Genomic DNA, 17,309 nt, shown 5'->3' on the forward strand with positions numbered 1-17,309 from the left:
CAGCCTATGCATTCATCCCCACACTTGAGAGTCCTGCTGAAGGATTCTCCACAATGACCTGGGGTGACAAGTGTCCACCAAGTCTGTCGCTTGCTTCTGCGGATCTGTGCAGTCCAAGGCCATGTGACTTTAAAAACTGCATACCTCTTTACTTTGCTGCCAATCCCTGCATGTACGTCTTCCTACTGGGGTACAGCAGGGCTTGGAGATGGGTCGGGGGGAGATGAGGGAGTGTAAGTGTCATCTGTAGTCACAGCAAGTCTGCCCTCGCTTTCCTCCCTCTCTCTCAGACATCTGGGCGCTTGCTTGTGTCCCCTCCTCCCTCCTTTCTCCTCCTTCCTGGCAAAACTACTTATTGGAGTACATCCTATTTGTTAAATGACTGCTGTTTATATCAAATCAACCCCAAAGCAGTACTGTCAGTTTCCCCCTGAAATATCAACAAGGCCACCGCTTTAAACTGCTTGTACGTTCGGGAGAGAGGAGAGTCAGGGAGAGTTGGTGTGTTCCGAGCATCCCCACGGTACCCAGAGAGGGAGTTCAGCACGCCTGCTGTGCGTGGTCTCTGCCGTAGTATGCACAGCTAAGATTCCTGCAAGGCGTTGCAGCTCACAGCGTGCTTGCCCGTGGGTCCTTGCGTTCCAGCTCAGGGAGAATGCCTTTCCGGTCCTTTTCCTCATCCTGGTGCTATGTCAGATTGTCCTCAGGCTCCTGGGACTGCTTTATCATTCTCTCCACTTGAGAGATGAGGCAGCTGAGATTCAGAGAGGGAAAGTGACTGACCTCAGTTTGCACAGTATGTGACCAAGGCAGAACTCAGGCCGCCCTTCTGACTCCAGCTGTGGTTATCGGCTCCCTCTACCCACAGAGAACGGAGGGTAGACTGTAGGCCCTTGGGTTTCCCGAAGCCCAAGCTCGGGAAACATTTGCTGCTGTGACTACCTTTTGGGAATTCAGTCCTGACCAATTCAGAAGGTTAGCTTTCTTCGCTGTCTCTTTGGTCCCTGGATTGCTCAATTCAATTCTGAGCCTGCCCAGCGCAGCTCCCCTCTGCCTGTGGTTCATGGTTCAGGAAGCCTGACCCTGAACTAGCTCTTCCTCCTGTCCACTCAGTGTCTACCTAACCTCACGCAGATTTCTTACCTCAGCCACGGAAGAAAGACAGCTCTTAGTTTGAGTCCCTTGTGTTGTGTGCCAGCTCAGGCTGTCATTTTATTTCTAGGTCACATGGGGGTCACTCATTCCCAGGTACGTTTGCGCTCTGGTTATCTGGAATTCATTCTCATTTCCTTATTTCCTTGCTTCTGCTTACATACTCTCCTTTCTTCTGCATTGTTATCTGGGCCCCAAGCCTTTTATGAGTGTCTGGTTTCCCTTCTGTAACTCTCTGGACCAGACACAGATGCACAGTGAAGCTAATGAAGTTTAGGATTAAGCTCCAAGGTCACTGCTTGCACAGGCCTAGAAGGGGCCCTAGCAGTCTGCTTTATGCTAGTCATATGGCTCGTAAAATCTACAAAAGATTTTTCAGCTGCAGTCGGTTCAGGGCACCTCTCTTTTCATTTTGCTGTATCCGTCTCTCTTGCTCTTATGTGGGTGGCAATGCAGTGGCCATGGGCATGTTGGGAATCTGGCCAAAGGGAGGTTAACTTGGGATAGGTTGACTTTGAATTTGGAGAGACGTATTTAAGGGTCTCCCAACCAACTCCGCACATAATCAAGTTACTGCAAACTGCCCTGTTTTGAAGTTGCTTTCAGGAATACCTCCTCGTGTGCCAGCATACCCAGGATCAGGACAAGGGCAGTGAGGTGGGAGGGCACAGTGTGATGTCACGTGCTTCCCAGCACTAGGTGCCTGAAGGATATTGGCTCTGGAGAAGGATCAAGGTTTGCAATGTATGGAACCAGAAGCTGATCTGCAAAAAAGTCTTCCAGTCATGAATCAGATATGTGAAACTGACAGACACGTTCTCTTGTGTCCAGAATATACTCAGTGTGCCATGTACGCGGTTATAAACCCAACAGATTTATATTAAAATTTGGATGGGGGTTGTATGCAAAGGCAGTCTTAAAAATTGCTGTGATTGTGAGGCACGGACGGGTAGCAGGACACAAACATTGAGTAGTGTGCAGAAAAGAGGGAATTTAGCAGGCCTGAGACTGCTTATAAGGGTGCCACCCCCACCCCCACCCCGCTGGCATCTGGGGACTTGGCTGTCAGCGTGTCCCCAGTTAACAAAAAACTGATGAAACTAGCTTGCTTGTGTTTCGACTGTGTTTGAAAACAATGTGGTTCATGCTGAATCTCTGTTTTCCTTCTGGGGGTCTGGACTTTTGGGGCACACTAGGCAGAGGGTGCCTGTGTGACCAGCCCTGAATAACAACCGTGGGCACTGAATCTAGCCTGCTTTGGGCAGAAACATGACACACGTGTCTCTGCATTTTCGTTGCTGAGGGAAGAATGTTCTGCGGCCCCTCATGAGAAGCAGAGAACATACGCAAGTCTGCACATGGGTTCCTCCAGGCCTGTGGTTTTTCCCCTTCTGACCCACTCATGTGCCTTACTACATTGATTGCCATATAAATTTTAACTGTGAGTACAGTTTGCTGAGTCCTGTGAGTCTCAAACTGTAGCAGACAAGAAAAGTAGTAATGACATATTACAGAGGTGTGTCAGGTAGTTAATAAAATCTATGCTTGTGTCATGTCATTTTTCTTGAATTTTGAGATGTGTCTAACATTTGTTGACTTTTCAAATGTGTACTCTATTGTATTTCTTTTCTCATTTTAAGTATTTTCTTTCATTCCTGATTTTGTATTGGTAATTCTATATTCTTATCCTTAAAGAGGGCCCCCAGCGTTATAAGCTTCAGGCCCCACAAAAACTGAATCTGCCTCTGTCATGAATCCAAGACTTGTTGTTGACTTTGTTATTGTCACCCCGTATTTCATAGGTGGGGTGATTAAAACCCAAAGGTCTAAGTCAAGCTTACTTGGCAAAACTGGGACAGGATCCAGGTTTTCCAATTCCCAATTTAATGCCCTTTTTCCTCCATTCCATAAAGTGTTTTGACGAGTTGTCTGTAAACCATGGTCACAGTGCACCAGCCATATACTGTATGGCACTTAGGAGGCTGAAGTTCTAGTCCCTTCTCTTTCAGTAGGTGGGTAATCTTGAATGAGTCCTTTCACTTCTGGGACACGTCTTCCCCTTTTGTAAAACAAAAAGGCTGGCCTAGATGGTCTTGATAGGCCTTTCTCTCTCTGATATTCCCTGAGTTTGTCATTCTAGAAATGCTGAATCACATAGTAATAGTTGAAACCTTCATCTTGTCCTTTGTTCTTCACCATCTCTAAAAATGGATAAAATACCTACCTCTCTGCATGTATGTACCACCTCCTCTTTCTCCATTCATCCATCGATGGACACCCAGGCTGCCTCCACATCTTGGCCATTGTAAACATGCTGCAATGAACATATGGATGCACAGGCCCCCTCGAAGCAGCACTTTGGGTTTCTTCAGATAAATACCCAGATGGGGGATTACTGGGTCCTTCTTTGTCTCTTGTTATAGCCTTTGTTTGAAAGTCTATTTTGTCTGCTATAAGTATTGCTACTCCAGCATTTTTTTGTTTCTATTTGCATGAAAAATCTTTTTCCATCCCTTTACTTTCTGTCTCTGTGTGTCTTTCAGTCTGAAGTGGGTCTCTTGTAGGCAGCATATGCATGGGTCTTGTTTTCTTATCCAGTCATCTACCCTATGTCTTTTCATTGGAGCACTTTATCCATGTACATTTAAAGTGATTATTGATAGATACATAGTTGTTGCCATTTTATTCATATTTATGTTCTCCCCCCCCTCTTAAAGAAGTCTCTTTAACATTTCTTGTAATATTGGTTTGGTGGTGATGATCTTTTTACCTTTTGTTTCTTTGTTTTTTTGTTTGTGAAGCTCTTTATCTCTCCTTCAATTTTACATGATAGCCTTGCTGTGTATAGTAGACTTGGTTGTAGGTCCTAGCTTTTCAGCACTTTGAATATTTTGTGCTGATCTCTTCTTGCCTGCAAAGTTTCTGTTGAGAAATCAGCTGACAATCTTATGAGAGCTCACTTGTAGGTAACTAGGTACCTTTCTCTTGTTGCTGTTAGGATTCTCTCTTTGTCTTTAACCTTTGCCATTTTAATTATAATGTATCTTGGTGTGGGCGTCTTTGGGTTCATCTTGTTTGGGACTTTGCACTTCCTGAACTTGTATGTCTGTTCCCTTTTCCAGGTTAGGGAAGTTTTCAGTCATTATTTCTTCAAATAGGTTCTCAATCCCTTGCTTGTTTTCTTCTTCTGGTACCCGTATGATGCAAATGTTGTTATGCTTAATGTTGCCCCAGCGGTCTCTTAAACTATCCTCATGCTTTTTTTAAAATTCTTTTTTTCTTTTTGGTGCTCCAATTGGGTGTTTTCTACTACCGTGTTTTCTAAATTGTGGGTTCAATCCTCTGCTTCATCTAATCTGTTGATTCCCTCTAAGGTAGTTTTCATTTCAGTTATTGTATTCTTCATTTCTGACTGGTTCTTTTTTGTGATTTCTACATCCTTTTTTATGCTTGCTATCTCTTTGTTGAAGTTCTCACTTAGTTCATCGATTCTTCCCCTAAGTTCATTGAGCATCCTTATAATCATTGTTGGGACTATGTCTCTGGTAGGTTGCTTGCCTCCATTTCATTTAGTTCTTTTTCTGAAGTTTTCTCCTGGTTTTTTTTTTGCCATTTAGGACTTATTTCTTTGTTTCCTCATTTTGGCTATCTCTCTGTGTTTGTTTCTATGTGTTAGGTAGATCTGCTACATCTCCCAATCTTGGCCAGGTGGCCTTGTGTAGCAGGTGCACCATGGGGCCCTGGCACAGTCTCCCCGGTCACCTGCTCCAGGTGCTCCAGGAGTGTCCCTTGTGTGTGTTATATATATATATGCCTTCCTGTTATAGTTGAGCCTTGATTGCTATTGGCACGTCAGTAGGTAGTATTGACTCTCAGGCTGATTGGCTATGGGTTATGGTCGTGTCCACTGCTTATGGGCTGCTGTATGGGGGAGCTTACCCCGCAGAGCAGGATTCACCCCAGTGCACTCTGCTGCCTGCTGATACTGACCTTCTGGGTGTGCTGCTTGTGGGGCTAATTGGGTTGTGCTCTGCTGTGGTCCGAAGTTGACTTCCAGGTATGTTTGTTCTGGGGCCTCTTGGGAGGGGCTCCAGTGCAGGCCAAGGTAAGCCACTCCCTGTGACTGGCTGGGGAGTACCTGGCAGGAGCTGCAGTTGGTCACCCCCTGTGCTGGACCTGGAGGCATGTTGCAGAGGCCACACTGCAAACTAAGGACAGCTGCCAACAGTACCGGGCCTGGGGTAGTTCTGCAAAAATCCTAGTGCACCCTGAGGCCTTCTGTCACCTGCCAGTTCCCATAAGGCTCAACCGCTGATATAGTCTTGTCGTACGAGCTGAGTGCGGCAGGGTCCCAGGGAGTCACCCGGGTGGGGCGAGCAGAGCTCACCAGGCCAGTGCAGATTCAGATTTGGCCATGTGGGGGAGGGCTTTACACAGGAAAGAGGTTTCTACACAGAGAAAGTGGTTACTGTCCCTCCAGTCCTTGACCTGAAGTCACACAACTAAGTCTCTCCCTGTATGTCTCTGACTCCTCCCAAGTCACCATACCTCCACTAGAGTCCAGGGTGAGTGCCTGTGAGTGAGTGAGTCTGTGCACTGGCCCTTTAATAGGACCCCTGGGTTTCCTGCAGCCTTCTGTCTCACTCAGATAGTTGGAATCCCTGCTGTTTTTCACAGCCAGATGTGGGGGCTCCTCTTTCTGGCACCAGTATTCCAGGCTGGGGGGCCTGGTGTGGGGCTGGGGTCCCTCACTCCTTCTTGGGGTGGGGCTCTGTGGCTGAGATCTCCCTCCCAATTCTCAACTGCTACATGCAAATGTGTGGCCGGCTGTTTAATGTCTCTGCCCCTCCTACCAACTCAACATGGCATCTTCTTTATGTTCTTAGTTATAGTACTTCTGTTCAGCTGGACTTCAGATGCTTCTCCAGGTTAATTGTTCTATATTTTAGTTGTAATTTTAATGTGGTTTCCGGAGGAGGCAAGTACAGCATTTATCTGCCATCTTGGATCTCAGGAATCAGAATTTTTCATGGTCATTGAGCTAAGCTGCCTAGCAAGTTTACTGGAGCCTCACCAGATTGATTAACCTGTGAACTCTCTCCTATGTAACTTGAAAAGCCAAGAAGCTAGTCTTCAGCACGTGCAGGACCTCCCTTGGGCACAGCCTGGGTCCGAGCCTCTCTGCTACCTCAAAAACCTAGAGAAGGGAAATCCAGACCAGCTGGAGTGGCCAGCTTGCACACTGGGCATGTGCAGGGGGTAGACCTCCAGGTTGGCTTAGGGAGCCGGAGGATTCTGGAAGCTCCTGTGTGGTGTGCACCCTTTGCATGAGACCTAGTTCCATGTCCTTCAGACTGGAGTGGTTCGGAGAGAACCCTGGGCCGGACCAACCCAGCATCCACCAGCACTGCAGCAATGTCCAGCAACAGCTTGGCTTACAATGAGCACTCCAGAGGAGGGGAGGCAACCTCAACTATTTCCCATGCCAGTGCCTTCCAGTGCCATTCTAGTACCTTCAGCCTCTTTAGCAGTGATTTGAAGAAGTGAGGAGATAGGTTTTAGGTGTGGTGACGGGACTGAGAAACTGAGGATCCCAGAGGAGCAGTCCCCGGGCTCGGACTCCCCCAGTAGTGTCAGTTTTTAGCTAATGTATTTTTAAGCTCCATTAAGTGCACACACATTTAGGATTTTTATATCTTATTGGTAAGTTGACCTTTTTGTTATGTAATGTTCTTTATTTCTAGTAATATTCTTTGTTCTGAAGTTTTTGTCTGATGTTACTATAGCTACTCTGGCATCATATTTTGCTATTTTTGCTTTAGACAGTCATCTTTTAGAACAATTAAATATTAAAGATCAATTTATTTTACCTTAATTTATTTCTTTTTAGCATTTTTGACTTGTTTGTGAAGATCCACATTTCAGCCTAATATATTTCTTCAGCCTGAAAACTCCTTTAAGATTTCCTGTGGAGTAGTACCACTGGCTGTGATTTTCATTTTTTATTTTTGTTTTTCTGAGAAAATTTATTTCTCCTTCATTTTAAAAGTTAGCCTTATGGCGATATAATTTACATACGGTACAATTCACCTTTTAAAGTGTACACTTCAAAGATTTTTAGTGAATTTACAGTTGTGCAACCATCACCCAAATCCACTTTTCGAATGTTGCCATCATCCCAAAGATCCTTCATACCATAAGTAAATCACCTTCCCACCTCTTACCCTGGGGAACCACTAATCTGCTTTCTGTGCTTATAGATTTTCCTTCTTTGGAATTTCATATAAATTGAATCACACAATATTGAGTCTTCGAGGCTCATCCATGTTGTGGTATTTTGTTCCTTTGTATTGCTAATAGTATTCCATTGTATGGGTGTACCATTATTTGTTGATCTGTTTATTAGTTGATGAACATTTGAATGTTTTCACGTCTTGGCTATTGTGAATAATACTTTTTTTAAATTAAAGTTTATTGGGGTGACAATTGTTAGTAAAGTTACATAGATTTCAGGTGTACAATTCTGTATTACATCATCTATATATCACTTTGTGTGTTCGCCACCCAGATAATACTTTTATGAACATTTCCTTACAAGGCTTTGTGTGGACATGCCTGGAAATGGGCACACATTTTCTTCCGGTAGGTCTTTAGAGCAGAATTTTGCATTAACCTGGTTAGCAATTGGACTGGGTTTAAGGTTGTTGTTGGCGTGTCTCTGCTCAGTGCACCACAGGCTTCACATTCCTGTAGTGATTCCTCACGCTTAGGGTGAGAGCTGGTTTTCCCTAGCAATGTCTTTTCAACACCGAGCTTTGGGTCTTCCCTTTACACTGTGGCTCAGATCATCTCTTTGCATGCTCTTCTTCCTCGTCTCTCCCTTTCCCAGTAGTATTGTGCTGTTACTAGTTGCTTCATTTGATTTGCTTAGTGATTTGGGGAATTGGAAGGGGGGCATTTTTTGTTGTTCAGCTTAAACCTTGGTCTTAGGTACTGTGTCCCTTGGCAAGCCTTTTGCCTCGTGCCTTGTGTGATTCTGGGCCCAGCACATATTTCTGACTTTCCCCCAGGAGTAGTTCTTTTTCTGTTTCCTTCTCCTAGCTGCAATGCATTTCCACCAGTGCCCTACAGGTGACAGAGTTTGTTGTCCTTTCCCCCACAGAGTAAGGCATTTTTCCCTAGGGGAGATGGGAGAATGCATGGAAATCTACCCCTTCTGCATGGCTAGTGTTCCCCTTTCCAAGTTCTGTATCTCGGTGGTCCATTCTTAGGGCTCTTTCTGATCTTTTCTGAAAGCACCCAGTACGGTTCAGGGAGAAAGAAATCTTCCAGATAATTGAGTGTTCACATCTCCTTTCCTCCTGCAGGGACTGTATCCCCAGATCTTGGGTAAATTTGCTGCTCTGCAACCTCTTTCTAATGCATTAGAAAAAATTCATGAATTTGAAGTTAGTCGGGCTTGCATTTTGTTTTAACTACGGGAATGATGTTTCTTCTAGCCTCCTGCATACTGCATCCCAGAGTGGAAGCTGTCTCCTGGCTGATGAACTGTCAGATTTCCTGGAGCCCAGACTTCTCAGCTCCTCAGACCTCTCGTACTTAACTCATACAATGGAGTGTGCAGAACTCTTCCTTCTTGTGACTCTTGTCCTAAAAATGTCCTGCCGGGCTTTGCAGTAAGTACGTGTTGACTATTTTGGGGTACTCCTATTTTCAGGTATTTCAGATGCTGGTATTTATTCCTTCTGCTTCCTCTCAGCTGACACTGATACTATACTGTCTTGTAGATATTAGTGAATTATCTCCACCTGGTCCTATTTTGAGTTTCACGGAGAGGTACCTTTTCACCTAGTTTTGTTGTAGATATTGTTTATGGGTTTGTTTTGCTCATATTGCAGCACTCTGTTTTACATGGGTGATTTAGGGAGATTAAAAAACTGTTCTGCCACTGCTGCCACTTTCTCCGTAAAATCTTGCCTTCTTTTATGAAACGTATTTTTGCTATGTATAAAATTCTAGTTTGACAGACATTTTCTTAGTTTTTTGGTTATTGCAGTTTCAGAATTCAGTAAATAGCTTGAGGGACAAACTGACAGAATATTGGCCTCAGTTTCCCCCTTTTTCTCATCAGAATCCCAGCTCTTCAAGCTTCAAATATTTTTTCTCTGTCCCCAAAAGACTACCCAAAGCTCTGCTGGTTTCTTTCCTCTCAGTAGAGGCCCTCCGTCCAGGCCCTTGCTCATATTCCCACCCGTTTGCCTCATGCCCAGTGTGGGGGCAGAGCCCCAGAAAGTAGTTTCCAGGCTCTCGGCCTCACATGGACGGGTGCTGACTCAGGTAGTGGATGGCCATCAACTGTGATTGGATGGCCACCAGCTGTGGCTAGTTGGCCGTCAGCTGTAACCAGTGAGCCATTAGCCACTAATATAACTGCTGTGGGTACGCTAGAAGAGAGAGAAAAAAATGGGGGCTAGCAAGAAGATGGTGGCTGGGCTAGCAAGAGCAGATTGCAGAGAGGCGGATGCCGCCAGCGAGAATATAGTGGTATGACTCCCCCATCTATGGCTCCGTGGGTGTTCCTTTTTGGCCTCACCATATCCTGCGTTCTTGTGTGGGGAGCGGGAGCAGAGACCCCGCAGGCCTCCCCGCACGACACCCAGAATGAGCAAATGTCCTGAGGGGAAAAAATATGATTGCAGTGTTATCGCTTCTTTCCCAAACTCTTGTTGCCTTACCATTGCTCTCGTGTCTTCAAACAGATGTTTTAAAATGTTATCTGGCTTTCCTAGTTATTCTCAGTAGGAATATTAGTCTGCTACAAGCTACTCCATCACAATCACAATCAGAGGTCCACCTACACACTAAGTATTTGCAAACTAAAATGTCTTCTTTGTGAACTGGAGAAATTACTGAGGGGAGACATTTTAGGATATTCCTTTTCAGGTAGATTCATCACTGCTCTTCAAGATGAAAGACTCTCAAAATGAACAAACATGGCTGAGACTGAGTTATGTTATTGCATAATTTCCCTGACCTCTGTTTTAGGGTGGAAAAGGTAAGGAAATATTTAAGTTAGTACCAGATTAATTAGGTTGGAAAACGAGTGTTTCATAGACACTATAAAGATAGATATGGTGCTAACTTCTACACTTTTAGGGTCTGAATGAATGAGGTGCTACTACCTTCTGGTCATTACGAAGCCCACAGTACTGCTGCTATTTAAAATTATTACCTCTTGGTATGTTTATTGTCCTAGTAAAACACAAATAATCCTCTGTTTAGTTCTCAAGGACTCAGGCATAGGCACTCACAATAAATCCAGGAGTAATGTCCCTCTTTGGAGATAGAGAGCTCCATGCTAAGAAATCTAAAAAGGAACAGGAACTCCCTCGAGAGTAGATTTTACTCTGCTAATTATGCTTTCTGCCATAGTACCGCAGACGCCCTTGATCGTGTATTCCACAGCTGCGCAGAAAATTCCCAGAGAAGATTAGATTGTGTCTTCTGCAAGGTCTTCATATTGGAGTCTCTCCAGAAAGGGTGATAGGGCCACAGGAAAACAGAAGATTATCTTCTGTCCACAGGCCTTGTATTGCCAGGAAAGCAGCGTTGGGGTCTTAGCTCTACTGTTTACCAGCTGCATGACTCTGGGCCACTGACTGACCTGTCTGTGAATAAATTTCCCATCTCTAAAATCATCCTAACAATATTGGCTTCAGAAAGGTATTGTGAAGAACAACTGTAATAATGGATGAGAAAGTTGTTTGTAAATTTCAAAGTGTAGCGTACCAGTCAGGGATTGGTGTGATCGCTCGTTTCATCCCCCTTCAGTGTTCCTGGAGTCCCAGGGCAGGATGAAGTCTAATCCCATATTTCATCCAATGCACTGATCTTCTTGTCTATGTCCCAGAAAGGTGGCGTTTTAGCTTCTGCATGCAGAGCTCTTTCAGACATGGAATAGCTTTCCCTTATGCTTGTCTGGCAACTAATGTGCCAAGTCTTGGGAGATCTGGAACTTATGATCTCTTATGGCTGAGGAGGCAAGAGCAATGAAGACTTCTGAAGCCCACTGCTGTGCTGTGTGTTTAGTTTTGGGAACTAGTGTCTGATCTGGGAAATAAGCAGCCTCCTGTCGGGATGTATAAGTGGCTCTGAAAATGGGTTTGTTTTCATCTAGACCCCCTTTTCTAAACACATGGAAATTCCTAAGGGAAACCAAGTGCTAGTTCATCCCTCCAGGGTTTCTTTGGGTCTTTGGAATGGTAGTTCCTCTGAAAGGTCAAAGTGACCCGATTCTGGGAAGAGCTGGAGGCACCTAGTGACCTAAGCAGTTACTCAACAGGATGCGGAAGAAGACAAACCTAAGAAGCAGGAGGGACTGTTTCTCACTCAGATTAGCTAACCCATGCTGACCTTTTTTATATGCAAAAATAGTCATAGAATCTTAAAAAGTTATTTAATCTTATTGTTTGAGATTGTACACTTGTATTGTTTACTTCATAATAGTTATTTTCATCCGAGGTTACCAAGTGATAACCTTCTTAACCTTAGGCCTACATAAAATAGCATAAATCTTTGTTTTCTGTAAAAAGGCTATAGCAAATGATCTCTAGAGGTCTCTTCTGGCTCTGAGAGAGGTCTACAATTCTTGGATTCCTTCCTATAATCCTTTTAGAATGACTTGAACTCTTTCCCAGTCTACTTGGGATGGACAGGCTTCTTGTACAGCCTGGAGGCAGAGCAGCAGGCTGCAATGTTCTGTCACCTTCCCTTTGCTCTGAGACTCTCTGGTGCCTTATAGACCTCTTATTTACAGTTGCAGTTATAGGCTACGATGGGAATTCTCCACAGACTACTGCTTGGAGAAGTTCAACCTTTTAGAGACAGTTGCAATAAAAGAATTCTATCAAAAAGAACTCACTGAATTGCGATTATGGACAAAATGGCTTTGTGGGGACAAAATGTATGTTTGTTTTCCAGTCTCTCCTCCCATTGCTTCACTTATAATCTCTTTGCAGAAAGAAACATTTCAACAGAGAAGGCCATGGAAATTGAGACAGGTTATCTTCTCCGAGTCCTGACCTCCCATCCCTACCCCAGAAGGAACTTCTCTATTCACAGAAGCTAAAGCCAGCTCCAAATCCAGTTCCTTCCCAAGGGCAATTCTGTTTGGAAGTTGGATGCACACCTTCCAAAGCATTGTGGTCTCCCAGTGTAAGTTCAGTAACATAATGTCTTTCTGCAGCCTGAAAGAACTTTATGTCTTTGTGCTATCAAATAATGTGATAGTGTCTCAAATTTTGTTGGTAATGTTTAGAATGTTTACTATCATAAGGGAATTTTGGAGTTAGGTTTAAATTGTTTTATCTGGGTTACATATGACTCCTTCATTCTGGGGAAAACAAAGTTCTTTATTTGCAGCCTGTGTTCTCACAACACCCAGGCTGAGAGACTTGGGGAGAGTAGGAGCATCATTCGTTCTCATTCTGTAGGTGAAAACAATAAAAGCATAGAGAGGCAAACATATTTGCCAAGACAATGATTCTCAACTCCAATTTTAGGGACATTCCAGAGTGGCTCATAGGATCTCAAAGTGCCTCAAAAAATTGCTCTAAAATTCCCAAAGCCAAATTCATCTGAATCGACGTTATTATTTTTTTGAAGTGATAGCATTTTGGGGGATGGGTCCGTGAGTTTTACGAAAATAATACCAAAAAATAAGCAAATATAAGAACCAATGAAATGTCAAAACTCAAAAAACATTTGGGAAACAGTGGACTAGTCAGTACTTGAGCAGTCATTAAATGACCCAGGTGAGGTGATGAGAGGTATAAACTCTTGACTCGTCATCCAACGGATCTGTATTCTCAAAGGCAGTGTCTTGTGTGATGGCACATGTGAAGATACTTCTTTTCTGGGCAGGCCATTTATAGCACTTGAGAATGGTCCTAATGGCCTTTAGGGGTGATTTGATTTTTTTTCACTGCTGGAGAGGTAAAAAAAACATATAGTGATACACTTGAAGAGTGAACAATATAGTTTGTTGGAGCACGGGCTCATCATGTGTAAATGATGTCAAATATTTTTGGCAAGTTAGCTTGGGGCCACATTTTTGAGGGCCTTGAATACTACAAGGCCAGACAATTTAGTTCGCGAACTCATCCTAGAAAAAGTGCTGCATACCTCATTGCCGAATATCACTATGGTCACCTTTAAAGTACTCCCCTTGGGAAGCTATGCACTGATGCTAGTGCCTAGTCCACCATTCAAAGCAATTTTGGAACTCGTTTTCTGGAATGGCCATCAGAGCTGTCATCGTATTACCCTTGATGTCCTGAATGTCATCAAACTGTCTTCCTTTCAATATTTCCTTTATCTTCGGGTAAAGAAGGAAGTCATTGGGGGCCAGATCAGGTGAGGAGGGAGGGTGTTCCAATACAGTGATTTGTTAACTGGCTAAAAACTCCCTCAGAGACTGATGTGTGAGCTGGTGCATTGTCGTGATGCAAGAGCCATGAATTGTTGGCGAAAAGTTCAGGTCATCTAACTTTTTCACGCAGCCTTTTCAGCACTTCCAAATAGTAAAGTTGGTGAACTGTTTGTCCAGTTGGTACAAATTCATAATGAATAATCCCTCTGATATCAAAAAAGGTTAGCAACACCGTTGCAACAAGTTCGCGAACTTAATTGTCAGACTTCGTATACTGAGGTGTTTCAACTTTTTTCCATAGCCAGTTTGGAGGCATTGAAGGTTTTTGAACAGTGGTTGGAGGAGAAATATGAAATGGCCAGAATTAGACTTTGAGAATACTGGTATAGTTTTGGCCAAACTAGGACAAGTGAAGACAAAGAATTCAGTCAGAAACTTGCCACAGTCTAGAGGAAAGGTGTTATGGAGGTTGCCCCACTTTACTCTGAGCTCTGTTATTGTGCTGGTGTTTAGAAGCAGGGGAGGTGTTACCTCTTGAGTTTCACAGACTTTCTAGTTATGCCGGCTAGGATTTCGCCTGGCTCAACTAAAAAAGAAAAAAAAAAAAAAAAGATCCTGTGCCTCGCTTTTCAAGCGTACTTGTCCAGAATGGGCTTCTCAAGCCGCGTATAGGATAGTAGTCTTGGCATCATGACGTCTGTGTGGTTCTGTGAAGCTCCAAGTCCAAATTGACTGCCTCCAGTTCATTGCATTGAAAGAGAGGGCATCACTTGACACAGGCCAAGTCTGGAGTATTTAACACACAACGCTTTCAGGCTTGTTATGTGTGTGAGCTTGAGTAATGGGGACTCATTCTACTCTGATGTGAGAGGAAATTGAGAAGTTTCCCTATGCTCAGGTTGACAGCCACTACTTGCCTCATATTTGAAGGGGAAAATATAAGGACTATGCAATTTTGACATGAGTTTTTCTGTTCCTAAAAGCTTTTTTTCTGAAAACCCTAGTCTGTGGCTTGGGATACCCACAAAATAAAGGACTAATTTGTTTTAACGGAAAAAGTTATTTTTTCATATCTTTCATTATATGAAACTTTAGCAAAGGCAATTTCTTCCTTTACGTACTTTTTATGATAGACAAATTCCATCATCTCCCTACTAAGTAAGAAATAATGCTGAAAATGGTAGAATAATTTTAAAATTATGGGAGTACCATAGCATCCACAAAAACCTTGACTAAGCATTATGAAATTTGACCCTTACGGTTAATTTGTAAGCCCTTGGCGGTGAGATAGGATGTGTTCATTCACTTTGAAACAAAGGAAACCGATTGTGTCACAGGTAAGTTTGTATACTGATGCCATAGGGACTTCATCAGTGCCATGCCCTTATCCAGACAGTGCATTGGTCCCCACTGTTCCGCTTACTGTGATGATTTGTATTATTTTTATTTTAAAGATCTGTTTGAACACTTTTATCATGGGCAGCCATGCCTACTCCATTCCACTAGGTGGCATTCTTTACCCATGAGACTATCACAGCCATGCACCTACAAGAAGTCGCCAAGCAGTGGGCTGGGTTCAAACACTTCAGGGTTGGAAACACACTGCGGGTATCCTTGCCCCTCTACTCCCAAGTCTGGCACCAAGATACCGTTTCATACCTGCCGGCCTTTCAAAGTCTCACAAATGTTCATTGACCACCCACTGTTCTATGCCAGGTGCTGTGGTAGAGGCAAGATTTGAGATAAACTACGGTACGTCCTAGCCCTCCAGGAGCTCACATTCTAGAGGCAGGGGGAAGATGGCGTAAGAGCCAGAGTAGAGGGCCATGGCAGGGGAGAGATGCGTCTGCCTGGAGACTGCGTGACTGGGGGTTCTGAAGGCCTGGAGGTACATGAGCCTGATTTCTGGGGCTGTTGGTGTAGGGTGAGGGACTCCCCGGCAAGCAGTGGAATGGAGAGACTTGCATCATTGCATTATTTAACTGGTAGTGTTCCCATGTTCAGCCCCAGAGGCCAGGGGAGGAAAGCAGTGGCTATGAATGCTCCCTCCTGTTCCAGGAATGAACTGGGCTCTCCCAGAAGATCAAAAATGTCCTTACCATTCCAGGACCAATGAGCGGAAGTATCCATAGCTCTCTCATTTGGTTTTATTTATCTTATTTTTTATTTTTAGGAAATAAAAAAATAGAAAATCATACCTCCAAAAGTAACCTCCAGCCATGTTCCTACCAATAAGAATAAACCATTCTTAACATCTTGATATATTGGTTTCCAGAGTTTTCTATGTTTATACTTATTGTTATGCTCTACCTTTTCTCTCTCCTTGCTCCTCAAATGCAAACTTAAGTGTTTTTTTTTGTTGTTGTTGTTGTTTCCTGGAGTTTAAAAATAGGTACGTTGTGAAAAAGTGTAAAATGCAGAAAAATGAAAATAAACAAATCACCTGTGATCTTATCACTCGCAGCAAACAATAGTTGTTGTTCATTTGGTATATTTCCTTTTAGCTTTTTCTACATGGATTGTTTTTAAAAATTAGCTTTGTATTATATGTATTGTTTTATAATCTGCTTTTTTCACTGAATTTTAAAATGTATTTAAATATTCTTCTACCTCATGATTTTTAATAGTTGCCCACTATTCCATTCTATAGCTATATTGATAGTTGTCATACTTTATAATTACTATTGCTCAATACTTAGTTGGTTTTTTTTCGCTATTATAATAATGTATGTTCTTGTACATAAAATCTTTATGTGGATATATGACTATCAGGATAAGTTTAGAGAAGTGGAACTTTTGAGTTTAATAGTATAGGCATTAAAAGGCACTCTTTTATTGAATTTTTCTTTAACAAAGTGATACATATTTATTGTAGACCATATAGAAAACACAGATATACAGAAAGAAAACGTGAAAGGACATAAAAGTCACCCATATTCTTACCACTCAGAGGCAATCACTATTAACAATTTATTATAACCGTTCAGTCTTCTTCTCTCTATATTCTATATACTTTCATAAGCTTTTTACTTAATGTATTCTGAACATTCTTTTTAAGTTCATTATTCTTCTATACCTTAAATGCTCATACAGAATTTCATTGTATGAAAGTACCACAGTTTAGACTAACTCACTACTGTTGGACACTTAGTTTATTTCTGGTTTTTTCCTAGTATAAATAATGCAAAGATGAGAATTCTGTGGCTAAGTTTTTGTGAAAATCTTTAATTGCTTCCTTTGAATACATTCCTAGATGTGTAATTGTGGATTCCACACATATGCCCATTTTTAAGGCTTTGGATGGGTTTTGCTAAGTAGTCCTATAATAATTCTCATCTTAGAGGCAGAATGTGGGCATGCCCTGTTTTTGATATCACTGAGTGTTTTTGCCAATTTGACTGCGAAGAATTAGTATCTTATTTTAAAATTTACATCCATTTAATACCAGTGAAGCTGAACTTTTTTCTTTACTCTTTTGTCCAATTTTCTATTCTGGTGTAGATATATTTCTTTTTTTTTTAAGGGATTTTTAAAATAAATTTAAGATACTAAATTTTTGTCATTCCTACATGTTTTCTTCTTTAGCTAATTGTTGTGATGAACTATATGTCTAGATTTCCTAATATTAGACTGCGCCCCTGGAATAATCCCGCTTTTCTTATAGTGTAGTATTCTTTTTGTCTTGCCAGGTTTGGATAGCTGGTATTTTATTTAGGGTTTTTGCATC

The 17,309-nt window shown here is 42.6% G+C and overlaps 1 non-coding gene across 1 annotated transcript in view; it reads left to right on the forward strand.

The window, feature by feature from the left end:
• Window positions 1-17,309, forward strand: part of LOC109459202 (uncharacterized) — a 224,685-nt gene that overhangs the window by 12,694 nt on the left and 194,682 nt on the right. The window contains exons 7-8 of the transcript XR_016019901.1: window positions 8,652-8,828; window positions 12,171-12,366. This is a non-coding gene — a transcript (uncharacterized LOC109459202). The remainder of the gene's footprint in view (window positions 1-8,651; window positions 8,829-12,170; window positions 12,367-17,309) is intronic.

This window comes from Rhinolophus sinicus, chromosome 18 (genome assembly GCF_057876585.1).
Source record: "Rhinolophus sinicus isolate RSI-liver-muscle chromosome 18, RSI-T2T, whole genome shotgun sequence".
NCBI classification, from domain to species: Eukaryota; Metazoa; Chordata; class Mammalia; order Chiroptera; family Rhinolophidae; genus Rhinolophus; species Rhinolophus sinicus.